The sequence below is a fragment of the Paroedura picta genome, chromosome 4 (genome assembly GCF_049243985.1).
Source record: "Paroedura picta isolate Pp20150507F chromosome 4, Ppicta_v3.0, whole genome shotgun sequence".
In the NCBI taxonomy this organism is placed as follows: Eukaryota; Metazoa; Chordata; class Lepidosauria; order Squamata; family Gekkonidae; genus Paroedura; species Paroedura picta.
Window position 1 is genome coordinate 142,532,046 of NC_135372.1, and position 21,775 is coordinate 142,553,820.

Here is a 21,775-nt window from a genome sequence, read left to right on the forward strand (position 1 = left end):
CTCCAGCATCCAGGAGAAGGATCTGTCCAGCCGCTGCTTGAAGACAGACAGTGAGGGGGAGCTCCCCACCTCCTTAGGCAGCCCCTTCCCCTGCTGAACTAGACTCCTAGAATCCTAGAGTGGGAAGGGGCCATGCAGGCCATCTAGTCCAACCCCCTGCTCAACACAGGATCAGCCCTAAGCATCCTAAAGCACCCAAGAAAAGTGTGTATCCAACCTTTGCTTGAAGACTGCCAATGAGGGGGAGCTCTCCACCTCCATTCTACTGCTGAACTATTTTCCTGGTGAAAAATTATTTCCTGATACCATTCTACACATAGTTTAAACCCATTCCTGTGAGTCCTCTCCTCCGCTGCCGACAGGAACCTTTCCCTGCCCTCCTCCAAGTGACAACCTTTCAGACACTTCAAGAGAGCCATCTTGTCCTTCTCAACCTCCTCTTCTCCAGGTTGAACATCCCCAAGTCCCTCGGCCTTTCCTTAAAGGGCTTGGTCCCCAGGCCCTGGATCCTCCTCGTCACTCTCCTCTGCTCCCTCTCCGTTTTGCCCACGTCCTTCTTGAAGTGAGGCCTCCAGAACTGCCCACAGGACTCCAGGTAGGATCTGACCAACGTGGTATCCAGTGGAACTAGGACTACTTGTAATTTTGATGCGATGCCTCTGTTGATCCAGCTCCAGACAGCCTTTGCCTTCTTTCCCACCGCATCACACAGTCTGCTCCTATTTAGCTGACAGTCCACAAGGGCCCCAAGATCTCATTCAGAAGAGTCTCTCCCACCCAGTCTGCCTGCTTCTCATTATCGTGATCCAGATGTAGAACTCCGCACGTCTCCTTATTGAATTGCATCTCGTTCTCATTCACCCGCTTTTCCAGCATGTTCAGATCTTGTTGAATTCTACCTCTATCTTCCGAGGTGTTCGCTGCTCCTCCCAGTTTGGTGTCATCTGCAGATTTAATGAGGAGGCCTTCCACCCCCTCATCCAGCTCATTCTTTGCAGCAAAATCCTTGCAGTGTTTATGCACACAAACCCACCCCCTCAACCCCCCCCACCCTTGATCATTTGAGTAGGAGGGGAAAGTGGCAAGATGGCTTCATGGATGACGCTCTAGGGATTTCCCCTGGTCTCTATGGTCTTTACCATTTAGAAATTCCTAGGGGGGTTTCTGAGAGCATTAACCAGAAGTAATATCCTTTCCTCCTGAAAATCCCCAGCCACCAATTCTGGATTTCCCAGAAGTTGCTTGTACAGGTAGGTCTGCGAGCTCCGGGGTGGGAAATACCTGGAAATTTTGGGGGTTGAGCTTGATGAGGGGGGGTTATGGAGAGGAGGCACCCCTTACCTCTGGGGGAACTGATCTTGGCTGCCTGGAACTCAATAGCAGCTACTCTCCAGGTGCTACCTGGGGGTTGGCAGCCAAAGGCACAGGGTTGTGAATCCCACCCCCCTTTACACACACACATTCTAAAGCAGGGGTAGTCAAACTACAGCCCTCCAGATGTCCATTGGACTACAGTTCCCAGAAGCCCCTGCCAGCGAATGCTGGCAGGGTCTTCTGGGAATTGTAGTCCATGGACATCTGGAGGGCCGCAGTTTGACTACCCCTGAAGGGTCTCCATCTTTTCCAGATCTGGGATCGGCAGAGCTGCAAGCACACGACAGGAATTTCACGTGACATCGGAGCCACGTGATAGGAAGAGGCGGGGCCCGAATGATGACATCACAAGACCTTGTAGGGGATTGTGCCATGTCTGAACTCCCCAACCACGTTTTGTTGATCAGCACTGCCCCTTGTGGCCAGTAGTAGGAGGGCAACCTCCGAGTCCCAGCCCAGGCAGTCAGGAAGAGCAAACCGTGGGGAGGCAGACTCCCTGTACAAACCGAGGTTTGTTTCCAGCTTGACCAGAGCGCGTGACACAAATCACCCTCCATTTGATGCCCCACGGGCATCTCTGCTCTGCCACCTGCTGTTTCCAGGCAACTCCAGAACCATGCGGCCCCCGTTTCCTCCTCCTCCTCCCTCCTCGTAACATTTTGCAAGGGAAATGTGGTGCGACATTTCTGCTGACGGCTGCACGGCGTGAACTTCCCGGTTCCCGAGACGGAAGCTCGGCCATGCGCAGCCCCCTGACCCATTGGCAGCCATAAACGTTCTTGCACGAAACAAAAGAAAATCAAGCCAGGCTGCTACTTGACTTTTCCCGAGAAACGGTTTTTAAAATCACGCCGGCTGTGTTGACGGGGCCGGGGGTGGAGTGGAGAGAAACAATTCTTTTGTACGGGGGACGATCAGGTCTCTCCCCCTCCCGTGAAATCACCAATGTAGAACGAGAAAGGAGAGAAAGCGTCTACTGGGAACCACGGAGTTACTGTCAGGAAACTGTTCCTATGACAACCCTAAATCCCCAAACCTGGTTATCCTCTTTCATCAAAACTTGCAACAAATCACCGAAAAGCAAAGGAGGGTGGGGGGGGGGGGAGAATGGGTTTTTTTTTAAACAAATGGAATGTAAGAGAGATCAATAGAGACACGAGCGCAGAAGAGGATTTCACTCATTGTTTCTGTTTAATTAAAACCTAGTCCCCGTCATCCGCAGACCCCGTCAAAACGGGTCTAGATGGCTCCTTCCCAAGCCCGATCTGCTCTGCCGCGCTGCTTTTCTTTGAGGAAGGGCTTGGTACAACCACGCTTTATAGAACTCTGCTTATTTGATTTTCTGGTCTGCATCTCTGACAAATTGCGATGCCTGCTTTGCCTTTTTGCGAGCGTCTTTAAAAGAAAAGAGGAGACGTTTGATTTGCTCACGTTGACATTTTCCATCCTGACTTCCTCAGATTCTGCGTGGGCAGAGTCTGAATATGCAAAGAGGGGCAAAGCGCTAGGGCTGCTCCAAACAATAAAGTCGTTTTATTATGATGAGAAACAAATTTGTATAGGGGAGGGGGGAGAGAGAGAGATGCCTAACTGCCTAACTGCCCTGTTCTGCAGTCATTCTTTCTGTTCAGGAGGCAAACAGGGAGGAATTGGTTGGCCACTGTGTGAGACAGGATGCTGGGCTAGATGGATCACTGGTCTGATCCAGCAGGGCTCTTCTGAGGCTCTTAGGAAGGCCCCAGCCTCTCTGCCCTCTTGTTGGACAGGATGCTGGACTAGATGGACCCTCCATGGTCTGACCCAGCAGGGCTCTTCTGGTGCTCCTTGGAAGGCCTCGGCCTCTCTGCCCTGTTGTTGGCCTTCCAGAGGAACTGGGTGGCCACTGGTTGAAACAAGAGGCTGAACCAGATGGACCCTCACTGATTGGAGCCAGCAGGGCACCTTTAATGATTTGATGGAGGCCACAAATGTGACCAGATCCAGGTTTTTTCTGAGAGTTTCTCTGGGATGAAAATGTTCCCACTATGTTCTATTGCCAGCCTCCAGATGGGACACAAGAGCAAACAGATTGGCCACACGGTAACGAACCTTGAGAAAATCCCAAGAGAGGCAAACAATAGTAAAGAATGTAGATTGTAACATTGTTTGTTTGTTTGTTAATTACATTTATACACCGCCCTCCCTGGAGCCTGATCCAAGAGTCTTTCCAGAATCCTAGAGTGGGAAGGGGCCACGGAAGCCATCTAGTCCTGCCCCCTGCTTTGGGCAGGATCAACCTCAAGCATCCGGGAGAAGGATCTGTCCAGCCGCTGCTTGAAGACGGCCAGTGAGGGGGAGCTCCCCACCTCCTGAGGCAGCCCCTTCCATGGCTGAACTAGACTCCTAGAATCCTAGAGTGGGAAGGGGCCATAGAGGCCATCCAGTCCCACCCCCTGCTCAGTGCAGGATCAGCCTCAAGCATCCAGGAGAAGGATCTGTCTGGTCGCTGCTTGAAGACGGCCAGGGAGGGGGAGCTCCCCACCTCCTCAGGCAGTCCATCCCACTGCTGAACTACTTGGACTGTGATTTCCCCCCCTGGTTTCTAGCCTGCACCATTCCACACATAGTTTAAACCCATTCCTGCAGGTCCTCTCCACTGCTGCCAACAGGAACTGCTCCTTGTCCTCCTCCAAGTGACAACCTTTCATATACTTAAAAAGAGCTACCGTCCCACCCTCCAAGCTCCTTTTCTCCAGGCTGAACAGTCCCAAATTCCGTCCCATTGGGGTCCCTTCTTCCCCAAGCCCCACCCTCCCTAGACCCCACTCCTGAATTCCCAGGCATTTTCCAGCATCGAGCTCCTACGTCTTCTCCCAAATTCATAAACAATTCATCGACCTACGAGCCATTCGTGGATAGCCATCAGTCATCCGCGGTTGATTTCAGACTGCCAGCCCTTTAATTGTTATTGAGCAAATATTGAATTTGATTCTGCTGTTTTTATTGTCCGCACTGTTTACACAGACTGTGAATGTGAGCCACCTTGAGTTCACTTCCTCGGGGGGAAAAGACAGCCAAGAAACAATTTAACAGACAAATATGAGCGATCTTAGATGCAGAGCACAAATCACATAAATGAACGGAAGCAAATGCTAAAAGCTAAACTACCAATGCGATTCATGTTGGGACTATAATTTTATTTATTTCTTGAATGTCTATACCACCCTCCCATAGGCTCAGGGCGGTTTACATAAAGCATCATGAATTTGGACTTGGCTTGGTCCTGAGTCCCTCCAGAGAAACAGAGCTGCAGAGTAACAGAGCATCTTGAAAGTATTCAGTACTTAGATATCTTTGTGGATGAGGCAACGGTCCAGACTCACAGTACTGGGAAAGATTACTTTCAAATATATATCTGATGCATCTGCTTCAGTCTCCTTCCTGAAGCAGTGCACAAATGCTTAAAAAACAGTTACAAACAAATACATTGCAAGCCTCTATAGCTGGGCTTCAAGCAGACTACATGCCCATACATGAGCAGATGCTGAGAGCAGCAAGCCTAAATGGCTGTTACTTGCTTGCTTCTGCAAAGTGCACACTGAAGCAGAAGAAGCAGGATGAGAGTGGGAGCCACGTTTATACAAAGGGAGTTCCAGACCATGTAGCTTACAATCGCCTTCCCTTCCTCTCCCCACAATAGACACCCTGTGAGGTAGCTGAGCTCTGACAGAATGGTCCTGTGAGAACAGCTCTCAGAGAACTGTGATTGGCCCAAGGTGACCTGGCTGGCTGCATGTGGAGGAGCTCAGAATCAAATCTAGCTCTCCAGATTAGAATCTACTGCTCTTAAACAATGTAGCAATGTAGCTAGCTCTAGCTCTTCTACTTCAAGCCAATATGGCCACTCTGTGGAACAGGGATGCCAGACTCCAGCGGGGACCTGGGGATCCCCTTGGAATTGCAGCTCATTTTCAGACTACAGAGATCAGTTCCCCTGGAGAACATGGATGCTTTGAAGGGTGGGAACTGTGGCATTGTACCCCACTGGGATCCCTGTCCTCCCCCAGCTCCACCCCACATCTTCAAGAGGTTCCCAATCTGGAGTGGCAACCCTACCACTGCCTTTAGACACACACTGTTGGTCAGGGGAGACCTGGCAACCTAAGTGAAAACTGAGACCAAACTGGAGGAGAGAGTGATAGTCCTGGGGAGAAATATTAAAAAGAAAAACATGCTCTTTCTGCATGTCTGTTCTCTGTTCTTGGTGTTTGGGAGGCAAGAGTTGGTGGGGGGACTTTCAGAGTTCTGGCCCTGATGGTGGACCTCATGATGCCCCTGTGCATCACAGCGCTTTGGGCTGGATGGTCCATTGGCATAATCCAACATGGCTTCTCTTATATTCTTAAGGATGAATGCAGGGCAAGGCACTTCTGCTTAATCACTTTCTATGAAAACCCTGTGGCTGGGTGGGCCAATTGTGGCTCTCCCGATGTCCATGGACTACAATTCCCATGAGCCCTTGCCAACAGCATGTTCTCTGTGGCTCTCCAGATGTCCATGGACTACAATTCCCACAAGCCCTTGCCAACAGCATGCTCCCTGTGGCTCTCCAGATGTCCATGGACTACAATTCCCACGAGCCCTTGCCAACAGCATGTTCTCTGTGGTTCTCCAGATGTCCATAGACCACAATTACCATCTTGGCTGGGCTCATGGGAATTTTAGTCCATGACTATCTGGGGATCCACAGTTTGTCCAACCCTGCCCTATGGGGTTGACATAAGTTGGCTACCCTTTCCGCACACGTCTGCGTTCCTTGCTCCAAACTCTCTTGGTGAGTTGCCTATAACTGGTTTCCACTCTCTTCCTGTCACATGACTATGGTATTACAAGAGTTCCTGTCCTGTGCTTGTAGCTTGGTTGCTCCCATGCTCCTTGGGTCACAGATCTAGGAAGGCTGAAGTGAGATCATTCTTGTGCAGGAGATTTGAAACATTTCCATATTTAATTGAAACATTTATATCCTGCTCCTCTTGGATGGCAAGCTGTGTACATGTAGTGATATCACAACACTGCACAACAATTAGTTCCTTTATTCTTCCTCCTTTCTGTTGGACTTGTAATCAGCAAGTAATTGGGTGAAATCAACCTTGAAGGGCTGTTCTTAACCTGCTTAAACAGCTGAGCTGTACTTGTGTGCTCACAGTGAGTGGTCACAGGTGAGGTTGCAATGGAAAACTCCCAAGCACATGTCCTAGAGGTTTCTTTTTTAAAGGTGGGCTCCCACATACTTCCTCTTTCTTCAGGAAGTGAAGATCTGTGCGTGAAGCAAGGAGCAGCAGCCAATAAGGCTCTCAGCTCTCCATCTGCATGTAGTCTGCCTGAGCCAGCCATAGAGCCTTGCAATGTGGTTTCTTTGTAACTTTTAAGCTTTTTTACTCTGCTTCAGTAAGGAGACTGAAGCAGATTAATATCTTTTTTGTAAATAATCTTTCCCAGTAAAGATTCTCTCTTTTAAATGTCAAAGTGATGTGCATCTGGATCTAATAACGACATACTTTGAAAACACTCTGTTACTCTGCAGCTCTAATTTTCTGGAGGGACCTAGGATCAAGTCCAGTCCAAAAGTCACAATACTTCTTTTCCTCCTCCTCCTCCTCCTCCTCCTCCTCCTCTTCCTCCCTCTTCCTCCTCCACCTTCTTTCTCCTCCTCCTTTGCCCCATGGTGGAAATTACACCTGAAATCCAGGTTGAAAAATTCCAGGTGATTTGGGGGTGAAGCTTAAGGAGAACTGGATTTGATGAGGACTGGGACCTCAGCAGGTCATATGGCCACAGACTCCACACTACAAAGCTCCCATCTTCTTCAAGTCAGAAGATCTCTGCAGCCTGGGTGTCAGTTGCAATTCCAGGAGATCTCCAGGCTTCACCTGGAAGCTGGCAGCTCTGGAACTCAAATCAGTCAGGTTGATGCAGCAGACTTTATGGCTGTATATTCTGAGCACGGCGTTATTAAAAAAAAAAACCCATCCCCAATAATTCAACACCTCCTTAAGAACACGATTCATAGGCCAGGTGTCACAATGGAGTTCCTTCCTGTTTCCTTTTTGGGTTCTGTCAAAGTACTCCTTGTGATCAGTGTACACTCATTAAAATTAATTAGCGAAAGCAATACATTATCAACTCTTGTTAATTTTAATTCACTGAGCGCAATTTAATTCTAATTCGGATAGGCCTGCATCCCTAAAAAAAAAAGAAAGAAAAAAAGAAAGAAAATATATTCTAATTCAAACAGTGAAGGTTTAACTGCACTGGCAAGTTTGAATATTCATGAAGAGTAAATGAATATTCAGACTGGAGCTGCAAATTTGAAAGCTGCTATTCCAGGGATAGGCAGTCGGAAAGATAAGCAAGAGCTGCATACCAAAATCCTAATATAGTAGCCCAGAATTGCTAGATATGCCCTTTCCTAACACCTGTGCCCTCACTTGCTCTCTCTCTCTCACACTCTCTGTGTTCTCCCCTTTTCTACCTTCATCTGTTCTTCAAAAGCTAACCACTGAGACCAGACCAATCCAGCACAACCCCTAGGGGGCACCTGGGGATCTTCCGCGATTACCAGACTGCCCAGGACTGCTTCCGCATGAGGGATTTGCCCCTGATCACCACTTGTTTGCACGTGGGGCTAATTCCTGCTTCCTGATGAAATCGGGCCTGGTCGGTGGGGATACCAGGCCTGACCCGACTCAGGCCCTCAGTTAGCCGGAGCAAGGGAACGCTACTAAATTATTATTTCTTCGTATTTCTTAACTGCCACTCTCAGAAACAACTCGCGGCGGGTTACAATAGAAAACCCCAATACATAAAAACATAAAACCCTTAAAAAAAACAAATAACAACGTAATCCAGCGATGACAAACAATTCTCCGGGATGGCAACAATTCTTGGTTCTGGAGGGAACTCAACCTGGCCTCAACCAAAGACCAAATGTTGCCCCAATTTCAAGAAGGGGAAAAAGAGAGATCTGGGTAACTATCAACCCATCAGCTTGACGTCTATTGCTGGCAAAATTTTAGAACAAATCATCAAACTCTAGGATTCCATGATTCTGACAAGAGCTGGCGTATTCCAGCAGTCTATCCCCCAATGAAAACCATTCTGGCCAGGGGGCCCAACCATGCCTTGAAGCTGCAACCATCTTTCCTGAGGTGACTCCTTTGTCCTTTTATCTCAAATTGCTGTCTGTTGTGTCTTCCATCTCCCCAGTCCTTGGGAGCTTGTTGCTCCTCCCTGCCATTTCTTGCTGGAGAGAAGTCCTGCCTATTGACTTGATCCAACAGATCCGTTCTGCTGGCAACACTTTCCCCTCCCTAGGCACTTTGGGGCTGAGCGTGGAGACTTCCAGACAGCAAAAATCATCTGCCTTCGTTGCTCCCTCTAGGAGGTCCCTCCCCGCTAGAAACCCCACACTTTCTAGGCTCCACCTCCCCAAAATCTCCAGGAATGACCCAAATGGGAGTTGGCAACCATCATTTGCGACAGCCATTGATCCCTCCCTGCAGGTCATAGAATCATAGAATCATAGAGTTGGAAGGGGCCATAGAGGCCATCTAGTCCAACCCCCTGCTCAACGCAGGATCAGCCCTAAGCATCCTAAAGCATCCAAGAAAAGTGTGTATCCAACCTTTGCTTGAAGACTGCCAGTGAGGGGGAGCTCACCACCTCCTTAAGCAGCCTATTCCACTGCTGAACTACTCTGACTGTGAAATTTTTTTTCCTGATAACTAGCCTATATCGTTGTACTTGTAGTTTAAACCCATTAATGCGTGTCCTCTCCTCTGCAGCCAATGGGAACAGCCTCCTGCCCTCCTCCAAGTGACAACCTTTCAAATACTTAAAGAGGGCTATCATGTCCCCTCTCAACCTCCTTTTCTCCAGGCTGAACATTCCCAAGTCCCTCAACCTATCTTCATAGGGCTTGGTCCCTTGGCCCCAGATCATCCTCATTGCTCTCCTCTGTACCCTTTCAGTTTTATCTATGTCCTTCTTGAAGTGAGGCCTCCAGAATTGCACACAGTACTCCAGGTGTGGTCTGACCAGTGCCATATACAATGGGACTATGACATCTTGTGATTTTGATGTGATGCCCCTGTTGATACAGCCCAAAATGGCATTTGCCTTTTTTACCGCTGCATCACACTGCCTGCTCATGTTTAGTTTACAATCCACAAGTACCCCAAGGTCTCGTTCACACACAGTGTTACCTAGAAGCGTATCCCCCATCCAGTAGGCATGCTTTTCATTTTTCTGACCCAGATGCAGAACTTTACACTTATCTTTATTAAATTGCATCTTGTTCTCATTTGCCCATTTTTCCATTGTGTTCAGATCTCGTTGAACTCTGTCTCTATCTTCCGGAGTATTTGCCAGTCCTCCCAATTTGGTGTCATCTGCAGACTTGATGATTAGTCAAGATGTTCTCACCTACTACAGCATCCTTATATCTCTGTGACATGTAAACGAAGCTGCCTACATCTGTAAACATCCACACTGAGCCAACGAAAGAGCAACATGAGCTCAGCGAATCAAACATCCCTCATCCTTCCATGCCCCCGGTCCTCCTCTTTTCCTCCCTCCCCTCGATTTTTAATCTCTCCCCATGTTGGAAATTTGGCTCGTGAACTCCTTTTGGCTTCAGGAGAAGTGTCCAGGATGCGGGATGTTGGCAGCCAGCTGTGAGTCGAAACAAGGAAGAGGCCTTTGGATACAAGAAGAGTGGAGAGCTTTGAGCAGCTCACGAGCCGAGACGCAGCAGAATCCTTCGTTCCCTGAAGCGACGAGGATGGCCTGGAGCACTTTCTGCTAATTCTGCCCAGCGTAGGGATCTTCGACCCTTCCTGTCAAATTCAGACCCTGCACCTGCCGTTCAGGCCTTTTATTGTCGTCGCCTGTGCTCCTAGGCCTTGACGGATGTCTGGAAACTTCAGCCCGTTCAGTCTTCAGTTGATCCTCTTAGAATCATAGAATCACAGAGTTGGAAGGGACCTCCTGGGTCATCTAGTCCAACCCCCTGCACTGTGCAGGACACTCACAACCCTATCGCTCACCCACTGTCACCTGCACCCCCTTGAGCCTTCACAGAATCAGCCTCTCCGTCAGATGGCTCTCCAGCCTCTGTTTAAAAATCTCCAAAGATGGAGAACCCACCACCTCCCGAGGAAGCCTGTTCCACTGAGGAACCGCTCTAACAGTCAGGAACGTCTTCTGAGACAGAATTTCCTTTGCATTAATTTCATCCCATGGGTTCCGGTCCGTCTCTCTGGGGAAAGAGAGAAAAACTCTGCTCCATCCTCTACCTGGCAGCCTTTTAAATACTTGAAGATGGTTATCAAATTCTCTCTCAGTCGTCTCCTCTCCAGGCTAAACTCTTGAAAAAGGGATGGGGGGGGGGGCAGCTCACGGGGAAATATAAAAGAAGCTATGGGCGCCATTTTGTGGCTGGCTCCGCCTCCTGTGGCCACCATTTTGGGCCCGTGCCCAAATTGCTCTGTGGCAATTCCAAAAATGCCTACAGTTTCAGAAATGGGGAGAGGGGGCTGCCCTAGACCGAGGGACAGAATCAATAGGCCTGTTTCAATAACCAAGATTATTGGCCGTTCGGTCACTCTCAGCCTAAGCTGCCTCACAGTTCTCCTTGTGGGGGGAAACAGGGAACAGAGAAGCATGTATGTTGACCCAACTTCTTGGACAAAGGGTGGCATCAAATTGTGCTAGAGAGCTTCAACATGGAGGTTGCACTAAGCCAGGGGTGGCCAAACGGTGGCTCTCCAGATGTCCGTGGACTACAATTCCCACGAGCTCCTGCTGCAGGGGCTCATGGGAATTATAGTCCATGGACATCTGGAGAGCCACCGTTTGGCCACCCCTGCACTAAGCTGTCACAGTTATCAGCCACAGAGACTTGTCCTCCATAAATTCATCCGTTCTCCTTTGTGAGCCGTCAGTGATTCTCCCCCACCTCACTGGTTTCTAAAGCAGCTGTTTGCTTTTCTTCTGCTTCTTCTTGGAATATGCAGGATCTGAAATGTGCATGATTCAGGAGCTTACAGAGAATATCCTACAGAGGGCATCAGAGGAGATGTGTAGTTAGTATAAGATTAGGAACTTCCCTGTATATTTCAAATCCTCTTCTCCAGTGTCCTGATTGGCTTATTGGTGACTTCCTGCTCCTTTTGAGCTCACTTCCTCTCTGCTTGCCTCCAGAACAGACTGCGCGAATGCAGAACAACAGTTAGACAGTCGGATTGTAAGGCTCTCTCTCCTCTTTCTACACAATGTTTGTTTCTCTTCATCATAAAACTATTTTATTATTTCGAACAGTCTGATGTTCCATCCCCTTTACATATTTAAGCTCTGCCAACACCTGCTGGGAAGAGGTACCAAACAACATGCAAGGATGATCAGAGACAGATGTGGGGTGGCAGCCACTGTTCGTGCCCTTACACCAGGTGCATTTGGGGTTTTATACGAAGTACAGCCTGCTGCAGCTTGCAGGTCTTGTTGTTTATCATATGGATGCTGCAGATATTGCCATGGGGCAGATGGATGTACTGTGTTCGAAGTTGGCCATTAGATAAAGGCTGGCCAAGCTACTCCCTTTCGGTTGCCTCCTCCTTGACCTCTTACCCCTGCTCAAGAAGATGGCGGGTGAAAAACTGCGACTTTCAATAGAGTAACCAGAAGCAATGTCACCGAGTCATAGGACAATCTAGGATTCACCCCAAAGTCTATGGTTTTTAACCACAGGGTTTTAGGTGATTCCTAGAGTGCACCACCATGCAGTGATGTCATTTCTGATTACACCAGGGTAAAGCAAAAGGGTGATAAAACAAAAGAACAATAATGCCAGTTTTTCCCAAGCTGTGGGTTGGGACCCAAAATTGGGTCATGAAACCTTTGCAAGTGGATTTCAGGTCAGCCCTCCATAATGACCAGCCCCGCCCCTTCCATTCTTCTCTTTTGTACCTTGGAAACCAAGAACTGACCCTGGCAACAGTATCCTGGCAACAGTATCCTCCATGTCATGCATTTGCTGTCCTCCCCACACACACGGCATATACATGTTAATCAAGCAAAATGTGTTATAAGAACATCAGAAGGGCCCTGTTGGATCAGACCAGAGGTCCATCCAGTCCAGCCTCCTGTCTCACACAGTGGCCAACCAGTTCCTCTGCAGGGCCAGCAACAGGGCAGAGAGGCCGAGGCCTTCCTAAGGACATCAGGAGAGCCCTGCTGGGTCAGACCAGGGGTCCACCTGGACCAGCATCCTGTCTCACTCAGGGGCCAGCCAGTTCCTCTGGAGGGCCAGCAACAGGGCAGAGAGGCCGAGGCCTTCCTAAGGACATCAGAGGAGCCCTGCTGGGTCAGACCACGGGTCCATCTAGTCCAGCCTCCTGTCTCATTCATGCATATTCTCCTGAAATCATTAAAACCCCTTTCCATCCAAAAATAAATAAGGAAGGAAGGAAGGAAGGAAGGAAGGAAGGAAGGAAGGAAGGAAGGAAGGAAGAAAGAAAGAAAGAAAGAAAGAAAGAAAGAAAGAAAGAAAGAAAGAAAGAAAGAAAGAAAGAAAGAAAGAAAGAAAGAAAGAAAGAAAGAACTGTAACTAGCCCAACATCACTCAACAGACTTCATATGTCTCAAAGTGGCTTCCAATCGCCTCCCCTTCCTCTCCCTGCAACAGACACCCTGTGAGGTCAGTGGAGCAGAGAGAGCCCTGACAGCTCTGCAAGAACAGTCCTAAGAGAACTGTGACTGGCCCAAGGTCACCCTTCTGGCTGCATGGGGAGGAGGTGGGAATCAAACTCAGCTCTCCAGATTAGAAGCTGCCACTCTTAACCAGGACACCACGCTGAGTGTACAGGGCACCAATTCTATCAAATAATATTGCAAGGAGAGCAAGCTTCAGAGGTGGGTGAGCAGGGTGAGAACGGTCAAGTTCCCAATTCTGGTCAGGTTCCCAATTCTGTGCTAGGAAATTCCTGGAGGGTGAAACCTCGGGAGAGGCAGAGTTTGGGGGACGGAAGGACCTCTGTGAATAAAACGCAGCCGAATCGATCCTTTTCCTCCAGAGGAATTGGACTTGAAATTCTAGGAGATCTCCAGGACCCCCCTGGAGGGTGACAACCCGAGCTCCAGCACTTGTCTTCTTGGCTCTGATTCTGTGAGCGAAAAAGGGAATGAGAGGGGGAGAGATTAAGGAGGGGAAAGGGCATCGCGAGGAACTTCAGTTCTGCAACTAAGACTTAACACACTTTCGTTCCTACCTGCAAATATCAAAAGTTCAGGGAAGTGGCTCACCTTGGGGCGGGCAGAGCTGCTGGAGCTGTGCCCTTTTCTCATTTTCTTTTTCGAGAGCCGAATCCTTGTCCTGCGGTGCGGAACTAGACGGATGGCAGGACGCCTGTGTACCTGTCACACATTTAAGGACAGCGGAGGAGACGAGATGTTCAGCCCCGGAGGCTGTTTTGACATGTGCAAGTCTTTTACGGTAGATGTTGCATCCCTGATTTTGGGATGCTGAGGCTGAGGAACAGAGGGACAGTCCATGTGATGGGGGTGTTGGACAAGGATCTGGGAGATCAAGGTTCACATACCTACTCGCTGGGTGACCTTGGGCAGTTCTCCTTCCCTGCCAGGTCTGTCTCACACTGTGAGTGGACAATTAGTTCCTCTGGAGGGCCAAACACAAGGAAGAGTGGCTGAAGCTTTCATAAAAACATCAGAAGATCCTAGTTGGATTAGACCAGTGGTCCTTCTAGTCTAGCCTCCTGTCTCACACAGTGGCCAACCAGTTCCTCTGCAGGGCCAGCAACAGGGCAGAGAGGCCGAGGCCTTCCTAAGAACATCAGAGGAGCCCTGCTGGATCAGACCAGGGGTCCATCCAGTCCAACCTCCCGTCTCACACAGTGGCCAGCCAGTTACTCTGGAGGGCCAAGAACAGGGCAGAGAGGGTGAGGCCTTCATACAAACATCAGAAGAGCCCTGTCGGGTCAGACCAGGGGTCCATCCAGTCCAGCCTCCTGTCTCACTCAGGGGCCAGCCAGTTCCTCTGGAGGGCCAGCCACAGGGCAGAGAGACCGAGGCCTTCCTAAGGACATCAGGAGAGCCCTGCTGGGTCAGACCAGGGGTCCCTCCAGTCCAGCCTCCCGTCTCACTCAGGGGCCAGCCAGTTCCTCTGCAGGGCCAGCCACAGGGCAGAGAGGCCGAGGCCTTCCTAAGAACATCAGGAGAGCCCTGCTGGGTCAGACCAGGGGTCCCTCCAGTCCAGCCTCCCATCTCACACAGGGGCCAGCCAGTTCCTCTGGAGGGCCAACAACAGGGCAGAGAGGCCGAGGCCTTCAAAAGAACATCAGATCCCAGTTGGGTCAGTCGAGGGTGGGTCCATCTAGTCCAGCCTCCTGTCTCACACAAGGGCCAACCAGTGATGGAGTGGTGTTTTAAGGAAATGATTGCAACCTTCTAATGGATTGTACAGTTACTGACTTTGATCTGGCTTCTCCTCCGTGTTGACCTGTGATCCCCCTCCCTCAAGTTTTTCTCTGGCTCAGGAACAGTTCATCATCCATACCAAACGGCCTTGAAAACAAATTGCTCTTTTGCACAGATGGATGCGTTGATTCCATAAAAACTGAAAACAATGGAAATTCAGCTCGCACCTGATCTTAATTTATAGAGACTTCAGTTATTTCTAACATGGAAATCGTAGCTTTGTTACAATGTGCATAAAAGAGGGTTTTTTTTAAATGGACTCGTATAATCTTAGCAAGCAGGAAACAGAGGTGTCTGCCTTCTGTACAGGGTTGCCAAATCTGTGTTGGGATATTCCTGGAGATTGGGGGGGGGGGGGTGGAAACTGGAGAGAGCCCTGAGATTACTGAAGAAGAAGAAGAGTTGGTTCTTAGATGCTGCTTTTCCCTATCCGAAGGAGGCTCAAAGCGGCTTCCAATCGCCTTCCCTTTCCTCTCCCCACAACAGACACCCTGTGAGGGAGGTGAGGCTGAGAGAGCCCTGAGATTACTGAAGAAGAAGAAGAGTTGGTACTTAGATGCCGCCTTTCTCTACCCGAAGGAGTCTCAAAGTGGCTTCCAATTGCCTTCCCATTCCTCTCCCCACAACAGACACCCTGTGGGGTGGGTGAGGCTGAGAGAGCCCTGATATCACTGCTCGGTCAGAACAGTTTTATCAGTGCTGTGGCGAGCCCAAGGTCACCCAGCTGGCTGCATGTGGGGGAGCGCAGAATCGAACCTGGCATGCCAGATTAGAAGTCCGCACTCCTAACCACTACACCAAACTGGCAGCCCAATCCCATCAGACCTTGGAAGCTAGGGCTGACCCCGCTTAGTATTCGGATGGGAGACCTCCGGGGATTTGGGTGGCCGTTCCTCCAAGGACCACTAGGGGTCATAACACAGAGGCAGGCCATGGCAAAATACCTCTGAACATCCCTCGATTGGCTGACGGACAATCCTTGTGTCTCCTGGTTACACGACACGGGCCATATGAGAAAGAAATAATAAAAATTTTCCTTAGCCCAAGGACTGTGCTAAGAGAAGGGTCTTAACCATATTTTAAAAGACCAACAGGAAGGACCATAGAGACCACAGTTAATGCCTAGACATTCTGCAAGGGGGCAGGAAGGAGGCCCTCTCTGTGATCTTCTTGTCTCATTTGCACTTCTTGTAGTAGTGCTTTCTCCTCCCCTCCCCCTTCCAGTTTATACTTAATACTGGGCAGAGGGCTTAAGAAGTTTTCATGTTTAATTCTTGAAGAGTAGGTACACTGTACTTGTTAGCTACAATACTGAAATGGGGGTGGGGTGGGGTGGGGTGGGGAGTTAAGACAAGCGGAGACAAGGGCCCCTCATTTCTTCCTCCAGAATTAAAAGAACTGCCTCCCATGCTGATCGCTCAGCCTCTCCTACCTCACAGGGGATTAATCTGCAAGTGGGTGGGCAGGCAGGCGCGGTGGGGGTGGGGGGTCAGGCATTCAGGCTGGGGAGCCGAGACAAGCGGAGACGAGACAGCAGCAGCCACCCACAGAATGAGGCAAATCTCTGCTGCGAGAAGTGTGGATTGTGGAGCACAGTCACCTTAAACCTTAAAAAAAAAAAAAAAATCTTGCAACCAGGAACTAGGAATTCTTTGAACTGGAACCCAGCCAATCAGGGACAGACTTCCTTGTTACAGCATTGGAGCCACGAGGCAGCAACAAGTTATTTTGGGGGAAACAGAGAGCTGCACCTTTACTCATGCCGATTTTTCAAATATCGAGGGTTATATCCACTCCAGGATATCACGGGGGGAAAGTAAAGTCGGACTTTTCCCCTGCTGCTTCAGCCCAACATGGCTACATACCTAAATCTTTGTGAAGGAGGATACTTAATTAAAGGGACCATGGACCAACTCAAGCAAGAGCTCCAAATTTTGGCAAACATCCAGTGCAGATGGTGCTAAAGCTACTCTCCGTTCCCACTGATCACCAAGATCGTCTGGTAAAAAAAAGGGAGGGGGGGACAACGTCAATTTTGAGCCTCAGTCCCTTAGCTGGTATTGTCAACCAACCAGGAAAAGAACATCTGGCACAGCTGGGATTCTTCCTCCTTTCCCTTTTTCATCCCTGAATCACAATGTTTTGTTTGAGAAAGACGCACCATTCGTGGCCAGACTGTTTTGAGTAACAGCTCTGGTATATTTTGAGAACAATCGCTCGCAGTTAGCGTGCATGCCTGAACGACGCGCACTGCACATCTGCGCTAATAAGCCAGCGTGTTGCGCACCCAAGTCGTGGAACCGTATTTGGAGAGGGCTTGGATGCTTTGCTGTGAATCTCCCCGCTCAGATTTCACTTTCCCCTGCTGGGAAACGAACTCGCAAATCTTTATCTTCACACCGTCTTCTGCTTCCAAACACTGAATATTCCCCATTAAAATGTTTGCATGTTGCAACAGATGTGCCAGTTCTGTGCACTTAGGCAGGTTGTGAGGGGGTGGGCAGAAGGGACTGTGTCAGTGCTGGGCTCTTGTGGCCCTTTCTTGCATGCCCGGGGAAATGCCAATCACCACTTTGGGGTAAGAAGAGAAGAGCTGGTTCTTATATACCGCTTTTCTCTACCTGAAGGAGTCTCAAGGCGGCTTCCAATCGCCTTCCCTTTCCTCTCCCCACAACAGACACCCTGTGAGGGAGGGGAGGCTGAGAGAGCCCTGATATTACTGAAGAAGAAGAGTTTGTTCTTATATGCTGCTTTTCTCTACCCGAAGGAATCTCAAAGTGGCTTCCAATCACCTCCCCTTCCTCTTCCCACAACAGACACCTTGTGAGGTGAGTGAGACTGAGAGAGCTCTGACAGAACTGTTAGGTCAGAACAGCTCTATCAGTGCTCGATCACCCAACTGGCTGCATGTGGAAGAGTGCAGAATCTAACCCGGTTCACCAGATTAGAAGTCCGCACTCCTAACCACTACACCAAGCTGGGTCTCTAGGTTTTTGAGTAAGGAGGTGTATTTCTTCCAGGCCAGACTGGCCAGGGATTCTGAATAATTTGGAGGGGAGGGCATCATCGGGCATGGAATTGGAGTCACTGTGGGTGGGCAGGTAGTTGTGAAGTTCCTGCATTCTGCAGGGTGTTGGACTAGATGACCCAGGAAGTCTCTTCCAACTCTATGATTCTAGGATTCTAAATCAAGCCTGAACTCTCCTGGAAGCTGCAAGGACTCAACCAAGGTCACTGTACTTGGTCCCAGCATGAGAAGACGAGAGTCACCAGAAAAGACAAATATGCTAGGATAGAGGGAGATCCAACTGGAGGCAGACAGACGCCATGAAGGTTATCAAGACCTGAACAAGGCTGTTGCATGGGGATCCACAACAGCCAAGTTCTCCTTTTGGCTTTGCTCCATGCCCCTACCTCAGATGCTTATAAACATCACAGCAACACTTCCAAATAAATTCACAACGGCTCCCATCCCAGTATCTTTTATTAGCCTGCGTGCTTCCATATATACCACTACCTGGCAGTTGGGGCTGGGAAGGAGTATCGTTTCTCTTGCTCAGTTGCCTGGAGACGATTCTCACCATAGATTATTTTGACTTAATTCTCAATGTCTTTTGGAGGACTTTCATTCTTTGGGTTCCATAAGTCAGATCGTGCTTCATATGGTTGACAGCAATTGACTCACTGGGAAGGGGACGTAGGTTGGTGGCAGAGCCTCTGCTTGGCAGGCAGAAGGTCCCAGGTTCAATCCCCAGCATCTCCAGTCCAAAGGACCAGCAGTAGGTGATGGGAAAGACCTCTGGCTGAGACCCTGGAAAGCCCTAAAGTGGGTCTGTAGCTCAGTGGCAGGGCCTCAGCTTGGCAGGCAGAAGGTCCCAGGTTCAATCCCCAGCATCTCCAGTCCAAAGGACCAGCAGTAGGTGATGGGAAAGACCTCTGGCTGAGACCCTGGAAAGCCCTAAAGTGGGTCTGTAGCTCAGTGGCAGGGCCTCAGCTTGGCAGGCATGCCAGAAAAGGGGTCAGCGAGACCATGGCACTCGCCATGGCACTGATAAAACTGTTCTGACCGAGCAGTAATATCAGGGCTCTCTCAGACTCACCCACCTCACAGGGTGTCTGTTGTGGGGAGAGGAAAGGGAAGGCGACTGTAAGCCACTTTGAGACTCCTTCGGGTAGAGAAAAGCGGCATATAAGACCCAACTGTTCTTCTTCAGTAATCTCAGGGCTCTCTCAGCGTCCCCTCCCTCACAGGGTGTCTGTTGTGGGGAGAGGAAAGGGAAGGCGACTGTAAGCCACTTTGAGACTCCTTCGAGTAGAGAAAAGCAGCATAGTACCAACTCTTCTTCTTCTATAATGCTAAATGAAGTCTTATCTGCCCCTCTGGATCCCCCAGGCTCAAGAAACCTGAAAGTGGCAGTACACCCTCTAGCTGCAGCTGTAGCGGCACCATAGTGCCAGAGATTTCGAGTGTGCTGGTCTCTGGTTTCAGCTCTCTGCTGGAAGGAAGCACAGATGAGCTGACAGGAAGGCAGGGAGAATTATTATCCAAAAAACAGAAAGCCAAGGAGACAGACAGAATACTAGGTCAGTCCAGTGAGTCAAGGGTTTGTTCAGGCACCCCAAGGGCATTAGCAGAAGGAACAGGTCACAGGTGGCATCCACAACGCAGGCTTCCTGGCCCCAAGTAAATATAAGTTGTCAAGCAGCCTCTCTATAATGACTCACAGGCTTCTGCAGTCAGCAACTGTATGGCTAACTTGGCGCCTTTTAGATTGGAACTCTCTTTGAGCAGGTAGCCGGTTCAGGTGAGCCAGGTGAGCTGACAAGACAGGTAGCTGCAAGTAGAGGCTGGGCAGAGGAAGGAGGAACTCCTGCAACCACTTTGGAATCTAAGTCCTGGTTTGTCTGCAGCTCCATTCCCTTCTGCTGGTCAGAGCTCTCTGTCTGTTGAACATCTGGCTGAGCTAAGCACTAAACCAGCCGAGGCTTGGGTGAAGCTGGGAGGTCCTGGCATAGCAATTCATCCAAGGAGTCCTCCCTAGCAGGACTTGGGCTCACAACAGTGAACCAGCGATTGTGTCTCCTTAAATATCATGCCAAAATAAAGTGAGGGATCCCCCACCCCATTCCAGGCCCGCACACCATATTGATTGACTTCACTTTGCTCCAGAGCCAGTTAAAACCAGATTCAGGGGCTGTCACCCGGGTGGAGGGTTGAGGCAAGCCATTTTGTTTCTAGCTGCCCAAAACCTTCTGGCTGCCTTGAGGTCTGACTTCAACATCCCTGGAGCCCACCCAAGCCAGAGTCCTGCTCTTTAATCATTCTGTCCGCTCTAAGCAAGGTCGGGTCACCACAATTAAATGAAGGCTGTTCCAGCTGATGGAGCCGGCTGAGAACTCACTCCCTAACAAGAGGCGCATGAGGGCTCTGACATGTGCATGAGCGCACAGGCGCGCCCCCCCCCACCACCACCACACAAACAAACAAAACAAAGCCCCATGTAAATTCGTTTAATTAAAACGCACTTGGTAAAGGTCCCTGGTCCCGTTATTCTCATTTGAATTTCGTTCAGCATTCCTCATTCAAAGGGATATTTTTTTGACCTTTAAAACCTTCAGCATGGGACCCTGCAGCTCTTCGCCTCTCTCGGTACCCAAGGGTCCCTCGGAACAGCTGGCTGGGGACGGGGTGAACTTGCTGGGAGGGAGGCCCCAAATAAGCCTGATGCTCCTCTATGACCCAGAAGGGACATAGGAAGGATGGGGAAGTGGGGGTAACAATGCTCCAGTTTGGAGGCAAAAACTCAATGGTCGAATTAGTTTCCACCATAAAGTTCTGCCCCCAAACCAGAGTGTCACCCCCACAATGTGCCTACATTACCTCCAGATCAATACACATGGAGCATTTATTCCAGGCGTCCTTCCCTGTTTGTGGGGGTAAAGGTAAAGGTAAAGGTATCCCCTGTGCAAGCACCGAGTCATGTCTGACCCTTGGGGTGACGCCCTGTAGCGTTTTCATGGCAGACTCAATACGGGGTGGTTTGCCAGTGCCTTCCCCAGTCATTACCGTTTACCCCCCAGCAAGCTGGGTACTCATTTTACCGACCTCGGAAGGATGGAAGGCTGAGTCGACCTTGAGCCGGCTGCTGGGATCGAACTCCCAGCCTCATGGGCAGCGCTTCAGACTGCATGTCTGCTGCCTTACCACTCTGCGCCACAAGAGGCTCTCTATTTAGTGGGGGTAAATTCCCCCCAAATGGGGAGATCCTGCCTCCACCAGGGGGGGGGAAGGTGGTCCAGCATCCCTACGGCACCTCTTCCCTCCCTAACATTGTTGTCACGACCCTGCGATGCTCATCTGATTCTGGTCACAGAAACAACCTCAGGCAGTCTTTGAGCTCGAAGCCTAAAAAGAGGTTTTATTAGTCCCTCAGCGCCGAAACGGGCAAACCATCACAAGAGGCAATCATTGTTAAAGACACGGAACGCGCAAGACACGGGGAGGTGTTGTAGACTTTCCCTCAACTGCTTTCCTGCCAGGTTCTTTTCCCCAAGGAAGAACCTGCATTTCCCAAAAGGAAAGTGACTCAAAGACATTCAAGTGCTGCTGGGATATTACCCAGGCCTCCTGTAAAGATAAAACGAAAGGAAACACGCCAGGGACCCAGGGATCAAGGAAGAGGGAGGATAAAGAGGAATTACAACCTTGCGGACCCGCCCTATGGTAGGCCATCCTATGGAAGATCTCAACCACATTTTACCACTTGAGAACTGTGCTAAGGGATGGCGGCTGGAGCAGCAGAGCTATGGAGGTGGGGGTGTTGTACCGCACCGCCATCTTGATGTTGTTTTCATATTGTTCGATTGTGTT

The 21,775-nt window shown here is 49.8% G+C and overlaps 1 protein-coding gene across 1 annotated transcript in view; it reads right to left on the reverse strand.

The window, feature by feature from the left end:
• The window catches only part of FNDC11 (fibronectin type III domain containing 11), a 417,259-nt gene extending 398,546 nt beyond the window's left edge, over positions 1-18,713 (reverse strand). Inside the window, exon 1 of the mRNA XM_077336361.1 lies at positions 18,702-18,713. The gene's annotated coding sequence lies outside the window, so the exon portion shown is untranslated. The remainder of the gene's footprint in view (positions 1-18,701) is intronic.
• Between the last annotated feature and the right edge of the window lie 3,062 nt (positions 18,714-21,775).